Source organism: Dendropsophus ebraccatus, chromosome 11, assembly GCF_027789765.1.
Source record: "Dendropsophus ebraccatus isolate aDenEbr1 chromosome 11, aDenEbr1.pat, whole genome shotgun sequence".
Taxonomy (NCBI): Eukaryota; Metazoa; Chordata; class Amphibia; order Anura; family Hylidae; genus Dendropsophus; species Dendropsophus ebraccatus.
In genome coordinates, this window is record NC_091464.1 from 75,200,593 (window position 1) to 75,212,854 (window position 12,262).

At 43.4% G+C, this 12,262-nt stretch overlaps 1 protein-coding gene and 1 non-coding gene across 2 annotated transcripts in view; both read right to left on the reverse strand.

Annotated features, from left to right (window-relative positions):
• MRPL39 (mitochondrial ribosomal protein L39) overlaps positions 1–12,262 on the reverse strand; it is a 76,843-nt gene that overhangs the window by 60,066 nt on the left and 4,515 nt on the right. The window lies entirely within an intron of this gene.
• LOC138768234 (U2 spliceosomal RNA) lies at positions 11,920–12,112 on the reverse strand. The gene has a single exon (XR_011358964.1). It is a non-coding gene; the product is annotated as a U2 spliceosomal RNA (small nuclear RNA).

Here is a 12,262-nt window from a genome sequence, read left to right on the forward strand (position 1 = left end):
TATGGGGGACTGGCTACCATGTGGGGCATATATGGGGGCATCGGCTACTATGTGGGGCACACTATATGGGGGCATTGGATAATATGTGGGCACTATATGGGGGCATTGGATGCTGTGTGGGCACTATATGGGGGTATTGGATACTATGTGGGGCATATATGGGGGCACTGACTACTATGTGGGGCACTATACGGGGGCATTGGTTGCTATGTGGGCACTATATGGGGGCATTGGATACTATGTGGGGCATATATGGGGGCATTGGCTACTATGTGGGGCACACTATATGGGGGCATTGGATACTATGTGTGGCACTATATGGGGGCATTGGCTACTATGTGGGCACTATATGGGGGCATTGGCTACTATGTGGGCACTTTATGGGGGCATTGGCTACTTTGTGGGGCATATATGGGGGCATTGGCTACTTTGTGGGGCATATATGGGGGCATTGGCTACTATGTGAGCACTATATGGGGGCATTGACTACTATGTGGGGCACTTTATGGGGGACTGGCTACCATGTGGGGCATTGGCTACTATGTGGGGCACACTATATGGGGGCATTGGATAATGTGGGCACTATATGGGGGCATTAAATGCTGTGTGGGCACTATATGGGGGTATTGGATACTATGTGGGGCATATATGGGGGCACTGACTACTATGTGGGGCACTATACGGGGGCATTGGTTGCTATGTGGGCACTATATGGGGGCATTGGATACTATGTGGGGCATATATGGGGGCATTGGCTACTATGTGGGGCACTATAATGGAGGCATTGGATACTATGTGGGGCACTATAATGAGGGGATTGGATACTGTATAGGGCACTATAATTGGGATTGGATACTATATGGGGTACTATTCAGTCTGCAACATGTGGTGACTGTAGGGGAGTGGCTATGGAGGGTTGCTATGGGGGCGTGGCTATGGAGGGTTGCTATGGGGGCGTGGCTATGGAGGGTTGCTATGGGGGCATGGCTATGGGGACAGCGGCGCACATGTCCCTCTTTGCTCAAGTTGGGAGGTATGGTGTGTGTATTGTGATATGTGTGGGTAGAATGTTGTCATGGACACTGTTAAAGTAGCAGTCATTTTAGCATTCTTTCACCCCTTCACTGTTTTAGACCACCAGGGAAGTTTACTAAAATAAAATACAGTGGTACCTCAGTTTAAGAGTAATTTGGATTAAGAGCATTTTGCAAGAAGAGCTCAGTTTTTCAAAATTGTGACTTGGTTTAAGAGCATTGATTTGGTTTAAGAACTCCCTGTACTGGGTGGGATGGGGAGTGGAGGAGGGCCATGGTCTGCATAGCGGGGTCTACAGCTCTGTACTCTGACCCAGGAAGTCTCTGTCACCTTCCAAATCATAGCAGATCCATAGCAGTGCTGCATGTATGTGCCCACATCTGCCCTGCTCATTCCTTCATGCTCCCTGCAGTCTGTCAGCCCTTGTGTTTTCCATCCTCTCCATTCCTGCTATAATGTGCCTGCACTCACACACAGCTATACACACTGCTGCTATAATGTGCCTGCACTTATACTCAGCTATACGCACTGCTGCTATAGTGTGCCTGCACTTACACAGCTACATACACCGCAGTATAGAGAAGTTTCCGTCACTGTCCTCCTGCACAGCTCTGTTATTCTAACTTCCTGATTGGTCCATGAACACCCCCCTTCCCCATTGCTGTCATGTGACCAAACAGACCTCTGACAGCAGCCCTGCTTCTCTATTCTAGCCTGTTGTACTACGCTACTGCATTATGGGGATCTGCAGCTCCATCCTGTATCTACAAACTGCTGCTGTACTATCAGGTTTATGTACTATCAGGTTTATGCCCTTACTATACATTATACTCCACATGCTGATTGCTATACTGTACAGTAACTTATAATATCACATATTCTGCTGTTTCTAAATGTTTGTTTCATTTGTCTTACATGTTATTCAGAATAAAAAATCAATATTTTTGGAGAGTGGAACCATTTGTCTGCATTTCAATGATTCCTTATGGGAAAATTTGCTTTGGTTTAAGTGTATTTGGATTACAAGCGCGATCCCGGAACGAATTATGCTCATAATCCAAGGCACCACTGTATTTTCCCCTGTTTTCAGTTGTCTAAACCAGGAGCGTGTCTTACAGTAAGGGGAGTCTTATAAAGCAAAAAAATATGTTAATAATAAAACTGGATGTAGCTCCATGAAAACTCTTGGCTGCATCCAGAACCACTTAGTTAGCTTTGTCTGTCCAGGCATGATGGGAATTGTAGTTTTACAACAGCTGGAGGGCCAAAGGTTTCTCATCCCTGCCCTAGATGAATGTAAGTGGTATTAATCATCTGGATACATCTCTTATTGCCTCGGGGAAGTGCCTGGGTCAGCCAATTATTTAGTTCACTTTCTTTTTCTTGGGACAATTAAGTTTATCACCTATGGTCTTATTTTTCTTGAATGTGATAAGTGATTTGCGTAGCACCATCCCCACAAATATGACTCCCGGCCAGAAGAAAGGCATCTAGCTGAAACGGCCGTCGCTTTGGAAGACACGCCTGCACCCTTTACCCCCCCTCCCTGCTAGGATGATATTCATGGAATAAAGCTGCAAGTCTGCATACAGAAGGGTGAGTGCCTGATTTTTTTTTTTCTTTCTCCATGATTGCATTTAAATGACTCATCTTCAGTCCAGGCACCACCACCCAAAAGCAACGTTAATCCTAGAGCGTACCCATGTGGTTACCGGCTTATACAGGTCCTGCAGTAACAACAGGGTCCCAGATGCAGTGCATACCAGCTGTATCTCCTTGCAGCAAAATTAGCAATAATAAGCCCCCTCTGATAAGTTTTCTAAAGCATGTTAGCATTAAAATAGACATTATACTTGGGAAAGTTCTGTGTTACTGGTACCTGAGCCGAGCAAGTAAGGATATCTGTCAACCACTCATTGCTCTGCTATCGACAGCTAATATATAATTACAACATCTATTAGAATAAATATCATTGGAGGCTCAGTATCGCTGATTCTGCATGTAACAGTGCTAGTAATCTAGGACCACGGCTTGAGCAGCCCTGCAGTTCACTCAATGTAAAAAATCTTTAATAAGGTTAAATTACATGTAAATAACTTTAATAAAACAAATAAAATATTTTTTATTCAACAGAATGCCAAATGCACCCCTAAAGTAGTATGATACCTGAATACAAAAGACTTATAGTGGATTTGCATCTGATTCACAGTCAGGTAAGCATTCACATTACCAATCTGTGTATCTGACAGTTCTGGATTTACTATCCAGAGATCTCATTCTGAATACGTATGATAGAAAATAGGTATTGTACTCGATGAATCCTATTATTAATACATCAAATCTTTGACTGAAAAATTAAGGCTATTGCTGCGGGTGGGAGGAGATTCATAAGACTCCATGACAACTTTTCTATTCCATTAAATATAGCATCTCTCAAGCAGCGGACAGGGAAGAAAATCCTCCAGGCAAACTCCTATCTGTCTGAGAGTCTCCAAACTTCTGCCCACATTGCTCCCTGGCACAATAGAGAAGTTATAGTGTCTGGCTCCGGGCACTTATATGACAACAGATTTACAAATTCTGCAGCCCTCAGGAGCAGAGATCATCACACGCTCCTGTCTTCTCTCAGCTCTGATATCCTGACAAGTTCTGGGCCTGTCATGAAATAGTTCAGCGCTCTGTACAGTCGGGTGACGTGATCCTGGCCATCTACAGTCATTGTTCTATAGACACCAGCTGCCTCGTACAGTACGTGCCGGGAGGGGGGGTGAAGGTGGCTGACCATTCTGTAGCGTAACCATAAATCTCCTCAATCGATGACAGCCAAGAAATTCAAGGACAGTCAGTGTAAGAAAGGCGAGATCCATCAATGGAGAAATCAACTCATGTTGAGAGAGAACAATGTGCATCAGGCTAATTGGTGACGGTCTGTATGGACGCCCAACCTTCCAAAGAACGGAGGAAAACTGTCCCTCAAATTTACTGATGTGTACAGTGCGTGGTCAGCCCTCTTCTCTATAAGGGGCGACCAGTTTGCTATTCTCTATTTTGTGGATAGGGCATAACTTTTCAAGAAGAAATACCCCTTTAAATTTCTTTTAACCAAATCAAACTTTTTTAACCCCTTCAAGACAGAGCCCTTTAATGCAATGTTCCTCCCCGCCTTCTAAGAGCCATAGTGCTTTTATTTTCTTCACTTACAGGGCTGGTCGGGGTGTAATTTTTTTATCATATTTGTATCATATTGGTGTGACAGAAAAATCTTGATTGCCTTTTATTCATTTTTTTTTTCTGATATATAATTTAATAAAATCAGCAATCCTGTTGTGTGTGTGTGTGTGTGTGTTTTTTTTTTTCTTTCAGTTTACGCCGTTCACCATGCAGGAACAATGTTATATTTTAATAGATTGGACAATTCTGCACGCTATGATATGTAATATGTTTATTTTTTTATATTTTTATAATGGGCAAGAGGGTATTTTAAAACGACTCTGTACCCACAATCTGACCCTTCAAACCCCTTGTACCTTCGGATAGCTGCTTTTAATCCAAGATCTGTCCTGGGGTCCGTTTGGCAGGTGATGAAGTTATTTTCTTAAAAAACAACTATTAAACCTACAGCCCCATGTCCTACAGGCGTGGCTTAGAGTATCTGAGTAAATAAACAAAGTGGAGGGACTGTGGTGAAAATGCTATAATACGTCTTATAGCATGTATTTATTAATATGTACATTAAACACAAACATGAAAAACAGGTTTTATAATTAGATGATTATAGGTAGAGGTATAAGGGGTAAGGGGTAAAGGTACGAGATAGGCAGGGTTAAACCAGGGGTAACCTATTACTGAAGTGGGACCCCCTGGTTTAGGCGTCCCCAAACAACAGGAGGGACTGACCCTGTGCTAGGGTTGTGTAGGTCTTTCCCGTTACAGATGTCAGTTGTCACTGTGTCTGGTAATACGGTAATATACAAAGTGTGTAGCATATAAAAGGCAGGTGTAGATGTTTTTTTGTCGTGGTTCCGATATCCCTTCTTCCGTTTATCCAACGCGTTTCCCTTGTTCTATGGCGACAAGTTCCTCAGGGAGTAGGAAGAGTGTTGGAGTATCAATGGGATATGCCTTGATACATGTCTCAGTCTGATCCAGGAAAAATTTAATTTACAGATGAATTTTGTGGGTGCTCCCAAGTCTGTTGTAGGGGATCACCGTTGTATGTATAGAGATACGTCTGGTGGACAAGTTGTGGTCACTTTATCCAGATTTGTGTCTGGTCTTGTGTGTTAGTTGTTTTCTGCCTTTACAGTATGATCCACTGTATAGTATTATTACGAGCTGTAGTAGATAAGTAACCAGCAATCTCAGTTCCCAGATGGTGTTAGTAAACAGATGTAGTTAATTTGATACAGATAGTTTTTCTCCTGCAGAGTGATGAGCTGCGGAGCGTGCACTGAGTCTGCTGTGAGGTCTCAGAGATGCTGAGACATCTACCCTCTGTGCGAGGGTGCCTGATGGAGGCGCGTCCTTATGTGCTGGCTAGTATGAGCTCCAGCAGTAGCCAGCACATAAGGACGCGCCTCCATCAGGCACCCTCGCACAGAGGGTAGATGTCTCAGCAACTCTGAGACCTCACAGCAGACTCGGTGCACGCTCCGCAGCTCATCACTCTGCAGGAGAAAAACTATCTGTATCAAACTAACTACATCTGTTTACTAACACCATCTGGGAACTGAGATTGCTGGTTACTTATCTACTACAGCTCGTAATAATACTATACAGTGGATCATACTGTAAAGGCAGAAAACAACTAACACACAAGACCAGACACAAATCTGGATGAAGTGACCACAACTTGTCCACCAGACGTATCTCTATACATACAACGGTGATCCCCTACAACAGACTTGGGAGCACCCACAAAATTCATCTGTAAATTAAATTTTTCCTGGATCAGACTGAGACATGTATCAAGGCATATCCCATTGATACTCCAACACTCTTCCTACTCCCTGAGGAACTTGTCGCCATAGAACAAGGGAAACGCGTTGGATAAACGGAAGAAGGGATATCAGAACCACAACAAAAAAACATCTACACCTGCCTTTTATATGCTACACACTTTGTATATTACTGTATTACCAGACACAGTGACAACTGACATCTGTAACGGGAAAGACCTACACAACCCTAGCACAGGGTCAGTCCCTCCTGTTGTTTGGGGACGCCTAAACCAGGGGGTCCCACTTCAGCAATAGGCAGGGTTAAACCAGGGGTAACCTATCTCGTACCTTTACCCCTTACCCCTTATACCTCTACCTATAATCATCTAATTATAAAACCTGTTTTTCATGTTTGTGTTTAATGTACATATTAATAAATACATGCTATAAGACGTATTATAGCATTTTCACCACAGTCCCTCCACTTTGTTTATTTATTCTAAAAAAGCCTAGGACTGTGGGAACTCTCTACCTAAGTTTAATCATTAGGTTCCCCGACCCAACTGCTAAGCTCTTAGAGTATCTGAGCCCTAACTTTGCACCACCCCTCTGTCCCTCCTCCCCACCCTCTTCATCCTTAGGAATGCCACTGGAACATTTTCTCCATGCTGAACATTTGCACAGGTGTCTTAACGATCCAGCCCATGTGCCTTGCTCACACAGGTGGGGAATAGGAGACAATCTCCCTGGAGCATTCCTAATGATGGTGGCGGGGAGGAGGGACAGAGAGGGTGTGCCAGCCTAATGCATACACAATCTAAGCACTGGCCGTTGGGCATGGGGCTGCCTGTTTAAAAGTTGTTTTTTAGCACAATATCTGCATCACCTGCCAAATGGACCGCAGGACACAACTTGGATTAAAAGCAGCTATCCGAAGGTACAAGTGGATTGGGGGGTCAGATTGTGGGTACAGAGTCACTTAAACTTATTGGGAGGGTGTTTACAAGGGGTTTTTAATACTTTTAAAAACTTATTTTTACACTTTTTTCACTGTAAAACATACAATCAATAGATTGCATGTACTGATCTTTGCTATGCCATCTAGATCCTGCCTGAGAGCAGACTTATAGCGCAGAAAGCTGATCCGACAGGACGGAGGTAAGAGGCTGCCTGCGGGGGTCCCGATCACTCAGTGGCAGAAGCTTGTTCTGTCACAGAGTACCTTAAAAGCTGCAATTGCTATAGATCGCGGCATTTAAGGGGTTGATGAGACACAGCTGCCTCTCGTTACCTCTGGCCCCAGACACACTGATGTGTGCGGGACCACTCTCACTGCAGCAATCCCGCACACATCAGTAAGCTCCTTAGTAAGGAAGGTATATATAGATTCCTACTGCACGGGGTATGTGCAGTAGGAACGTATTTATACAGATTACTGATGGGAAGGGGTTAAACAAACAAAAAAATGCGCCAGAAGAGCATTATACTCATCTATTTCTGTTGCTCCATAGAAATAAATAGAGCCGCGAGTCACTCAGTTCCATTGAAGTAAATGAAGCTTAATTGCAAGCCAAACATAACCTGGAAATAAGAGTCGTGTTGTCTCTGAAGAAAGTGGCCATGTTGTTGTAGCGCTGGATAACCAGTTTAAGAGAATGCCATTCTTAAATGAGCATAACAACCCCTAGTCAGCAGATCAGCTGATGTCAGGAGTCTGTACAGCATTATCCTTATATCAGGGGAAAACGTTTTTTATTGCAGTTAAAGAGGCCAGGAGAAAGGTGGCAACTAGTCATCTGGGTGGAGAGCTGTTCGTGACTAGTCATGGCTCTCTGCATGTCAGCGCACTCTACAGGGATGATTGACAGGCAGAGAGATCAGTAGCCTGACTGCCTGTCAATCATCTCCGCAGAGCATGCTGACAGGTGGAGATCTACTGTGTGTTGTTCGGTGCTATATCAGTCAATCATGCTTTAAAGGAGAAGTCCGGCAAAATTTTTATTATAGTATTGTATTGCCCCCCCAAAAGTTATACAAATTACCAATATACACTTATTAGGGGAAATGCTTATAAAGTGCTTTTTTCCCTGCACTTACTAGTGCATCAAGGCTTCATTTCTCCTGGATAACATGGTGATGTCACTTCCTGGATAACATGGTGATGTCACTTCCTGGATAACATGGTGATGTCACTTCCTGGATAACATGGTGATGTCGCGACCCGACTCCCAGAGCTGTGCGGGCTGTGGCTGTTGGAGAGGATGATGGCAGAGGGATGATCAGTGCCCCTCCAGAGCCCTGTGTCCCTCAGTGTCCCCCTGCCATCAACCTCTCCAGCAGCCACAGCCCGCACAGCTCTGGGAGTCGGGGCGTGACATCACCATGTTATCCAGGAAGTGACATCACTATTTTATCCAGGAAGTGAAGCCTTGATGCAGAAGTGCAGGGAAAAAAAATCACTTTATAAGCAATTCCTGTAATAAGTGTATATTGGTGATTTGTATACCTTTTGGGGGGCAATACAACACTTTAATATAAATTTTCGCCGGACTTCTCCTTTTAGTGTCCAAGAGGGTGGAGCATAAAAGGGATTCATTCTGTTGTGTTTTCTGTACCTGTGCCATGCTTCTCCCCTTAGATCCTGCACTAGGGACAACCACTATGTATCATTTTTTACTACAGCACCCCTGAAAGTTTCATTAGAAACTGCAGCTGTGTATTATACAGTCACTGTAACCCATATAATGTTTTACCTAACCGTCACACTCCGGCAGCTTAGCAAACTCTGCCTCGGTAATGTGTTCTTGAAGATACTCGTACAGGTCTTACAGTAAATTACATATCTCATGTGTTTGTGGCTCTTTTACTGATGCACATTTAACCAGTCATTTGTATAGAAAGTCAATGGTTGTGAATTATATCATAAAATACAAGACTGCATCAATGTAGCAAAATGGAAATTACAAATCATACCTTTCCTGGATTTTCTCTTATGAAGCCTAGCTGCCTAGTCCTGCCCCTACATAACAGATACAGGCTGATATAGAAGAACTCATTCTTACTTCTAGTAACATCCGTTTACTTCCTACAGTATATCTGCTCATTACGACTGTGTAAATGAGAGTGCGGCAAGGGGGGGGGGCACATGAGAATGTAGTAAATGTGCCAACATCATTTACAAAGAGACTGGGAGGCAGTACTAACTTTGCCAACATTATTTAAAGAGAGAAACTGGGAGGGAATACTAAATATGCCAAGATCATTCACAAGAAGAGACTGGGAGGCAATACTAACCATGCTAACATCATTGACAAGAAAAGAGTGGGAGGAAGTACTAACTATTCCAACATCATTTGCAAAGAGAGACTAGGAGGATTTACTAACTGTAGTTACATAATTTACTAGAAGACACTGGGAGGCAGTATGAACTATGCAAACATTATTTACATAGAAAGACTAGGAGCAGTACTATCTGTGGTTACATCATTTACAAGGAGAGACTGGGAGGCAGCACTGACTATGCCAAAATCATGTACATGAAGAGACTTTGAGAAAATACTAACTGTGCCAAAATGTTTTACAAGAAGAGACTGAGATGCAATACTAACTATGTAAACATAATTTACAAAGAAAGCCTGGGGAGCAGTACTATTTGTGGTGACATCATCTAAAAGGAGAGACTGGCATTACTAACTGTGCCAATGTCATTTAAAGGAGATGCCAGTGCCTCTACTATGTGCATCTCCACCATTTACACGCAGAAAGAGTAAATACTATTAGACAGTAATATCTGTGCCTAATTCATTTACAGTACAAGACAGAACACTACACCGATACCATCTAGTGAGTTCCATATTTCATTTACAGAACCCTAAATCCAGTATTGCATACAGCCACACCTTAAAATGGTAAAATTCTGGTGGCCTGCAGCCACCACTAGGGAGCGCTCACTGAAAAAGACAGACTGATACAGCTACCAGTCAGTTATAGGTTTGTTTTCAATCAATTCCTAAGATCTTGTCTGTGGACAGGCAGAATGTTATCATTTTGTAACATAACAAAAGATCACCCTCAACAACCCTCAATAGAAATGAATCAGGACAAATAATATTATTATTATTTTTATTTATATAGTGCCAACAGATTACGCAGCACTTTACAGTTCTAAATGGAAAAATTTAAGAAAATATTACTGTATATGGTCTAAAAAGTAGCCTGACAATTCCTGCAGACTGCCTATACCCTCATTTCCCATAATTTCTGGAATTACAGCAGAATACAAGCCTTGTATGTGAATGCTCCTGTGATAGACCCCAGTACTAGGCATCATTATAAATAAATAAACGTCTATATACATGGCAAATATCATTGACTATTTTATGCTATAATGACACAAGAATGTTAGTTGATGCATGCAACCTGGGAAGAGCACAGGACGTTTTATAGACCTTGTGAACACAGGAATGTCTGATAGGCTACAGCTACACAGAAGTGTGGTAGGTGAGCTCCCTCTAGTGGCAGCCTTCAGTAATATATGGACTTACTGCCTATTTCTACAAATATTTTTATTCCATGTCTTAAATAGGTTATCCGTATCTCTAGGATAGGAGGTGACAAGCTGATGGGTAAGGAGACCACAACCAATTGCAAGAATGGAGATTGTCTGTTGCCTGGGTGAGTGGAACAGCTCAGGGGGACGAGTGCTCTGCTGCTATCTCTACAGGATCTGGGTATACCGTACTTATAAACCTTCCCTGGGGAAACACATTAAAACAGTGCATAGTGTGGACTAACACCAACCCATGTCAGGCCTTTTGTGGTCTATTTAAAGGGGCACTGTCCTGGTGTTCATAGCCTGACTGTTCCTGGATTCAGTTCCTTGCACGATTACGGACTGCAGCCTTTCTAACCCTGCTCACATCACATCCTTTGGATTACCTGGCTAGTACCTGTTGTTTGACTCTTCTAACCATTGGCTACGTCCCTGACTATGCTACCACTGCATCAGAGCTAATGCCACCAATCCTGGACTATTCTGGGATCTGCAGAAGCCATGAACCTTACTAACTTTCTTCCTCAAACAGGTAAAATTCTCTGGATGTGGTTAAGTGTAATACCTAGTTAAAGGGGTTATTTAGGATTACAAAAGGCACAGCTACTGTCTTGCAAAAACAACGCCACCCGTCCTCAGATTGTGTGCTGTATTGCAAATCACCTGAAATCACTTCATTGGAACTGAGCTGCAATAGAACATCGGAACTGAGGGGAACAAAAGGTCTAGAAGGCAGTGGCCATGCTTTAGTAATCCTGGACAACCCCTTTAACTTTTTAAAAGATCACTGATGAATAAGATGGCTTCACACATGGAGATTTAGGCATCTGAAACCACACCTTCTTGCCTTCTGTATGGGCCATGCAGCAACACTGCGCGGCCACTGGAGACTGTGAAGGGTTGTGGATTCAGTCGCGTGCCTGTGGGAACAAAGCCTTACCAGTCTGCTCCAGCTTCAAAACCACCAAAAATCCATTTGTTTGGGGGTCTTAGGGTCCTCTCTTAGACACAGAGGGGGAGATTTATCAAACATGGTGTGAAGTGAAACTGGCTCAGTTGCCCCTAGCGACCAATCAGATTCCAACTTTCATTCCTCACAGACTGGAAAATCAAAGGTGGAATCTGATTGGTTGCTAGGGGCAACTGGGCCACATTCACTTTACACCATGTTTGATAAATGTCCCCCAGTGATTTCTCGGCCGTGGGGGCAGCAAATGAGAACCGATCAGCGATCATGAGAAACTGAGCAGATGGGCTGCAAGAATATTTGTGCTGGGATATGTATTTATCAGTTTCCAGGTCATAAGCAGCAGTCTATACTTACCATCCATGCTGCTTGTGATCCTGCATCTGGCTCTCTGGTCTTTGCTCCGGCTGTATTAATTTTTTTTTTTTTTGTGCACTGAACTTGGAGGCGCTGCAATACCAGGTCAATGCCTGGAGAGGACAGAGCAAGCTCCTTCTCCATCTCTCTGTTCTAAAAATCCATTCAATATATGGTCACCAGATAGGGGACATATCAGATATTACACTGATGAGAAAAGATACCTGACACTTGATCTTAGCCAAAAGGCCAAGAAGCAATGTGGCTGCATATTTACGCCCTACGTCCTCCGACTGTCAATCATACCAGAGGAAGCGGGGCCTGGAGTTACAGCAGCAGCTGGGGGACCGGAGAACCAGATGCCGGATCTTGACAACACAGATATATACATATCCCAGAAACCAATATATA